Source organism: Suncus etruscus, chromosome 10, assembly GCF_024139225.1.
Source record: "Suncus etruscus isolate mSunEtr1 chromosome 10, mSunEtr1.pri.cur, whole genome shotgun sequence".
NCBI lineage: Eukaryota > Metazoa > Chordata > Mammalia > Eulipotyphla > Soricidae > Suncus > Suncus etruscus.
In genome coordinates, this window is record NC_064857.1 from 50,282,050 (window position 1) to 50,283,336 (window position 1,287).

A 1,287-nucleotide genomic window follows, 5' to 3' on the forward strand; every position below is an offset into this window, starting at 1 on the left:
GACCTATGAGGCATTGTGACCAAAAAGTCTCCAGGTGGAAACAAGCACCCACTTTCCCAGAAGGCCTCAGTTTCCATGTCTTCATATAGGCTTATTATATACACCACAGACTAGTAGCAGACAAGACAGTTTATGCTAAAGCATTCTAGAGAACCACGTAGTCAGTTAAACAGTATTGTCATCTAGTTTCATTTGATAAACCCCACCCCAAGGAATGGATCAAAAAAATAAAAATAAAAAAGCTTGATGCTGAAAGCTTGATATAGTTGTTTCAGGATTACAAAGTTCCAACACTAGTCCACTGGTGTGAGTTTCCCTACACCAGTGTTTCAATTTCCCTTCAAAATCTGAAGTCTGCCCCTTTAGCAGGTATATGACAAATTTACTTCATATTTCTTGCTACCACAAAATGGCAAATGGAATTATCATGAAATAGATCATAAAGAGTGAATTTGTGATGACTGGTTGTTATGTCTTACAATAGTGTTCTGAAAGTCATAGTCTGAGCATTTACTAAGCTGGTTATTGCTGGTTGAGCCTTCTATGTTATTGTTTTCACTCATTAAATTTCTTTTTATTTGGGGGAGGGGTTGGGTCACATCCGGCAGTGCTCAAGGCTTACTCCTGGCTCTGAACTCAGAAATTGCTCCTGGCAGGCACAAGGGGACCATATGGGATGCCAAATTTGAACCACCGTCCACCCTGGATCGGCTGCCTACAAGGCAAATGCCCTACCGCTGCGCTATCTCTCTGGCCCTCACTCATTAAATTTCCCATCAAATCTGCTGTGGTTCTACTAGACTGACCCCATTATGGAAGACTGAACTTTTCAGTCTGGAGATCAATCTACTTGGAATAATTTAAAGGTTTGGTGGCTTGCTGAGCACCTTCTAAGTTTTTTAAAGAAATAATTGCAGAGCCAGAGAGATAATATATGGTTAAGGCACTTGCTTGCACATAGCCAATCTGGAATCCATTTCCAATACCCCATTTGATTTCCCCAAGCACCACATGTAGTGATCCATGAGCAAAGAGACAGAAGATGCCCTCAGCACTGTCAGATGTGGCCCACAAACAAGCCAGCAAAAATGAACAGTTTCAAATACAGATACACATAGGTACACTGGTAGCATAGGGAAATCATCATTTCTCATTTAATAATATTATTTGGAAAAACTTTTCAGATCTTTCCCTGTTGTTCTAACAGGTGTGCAATATCCTTGATCTAAATAAGCCATAAGTTATGTAACTGTTTCCTGGTTAGTCATCAGTTATATTTTTTCCAAC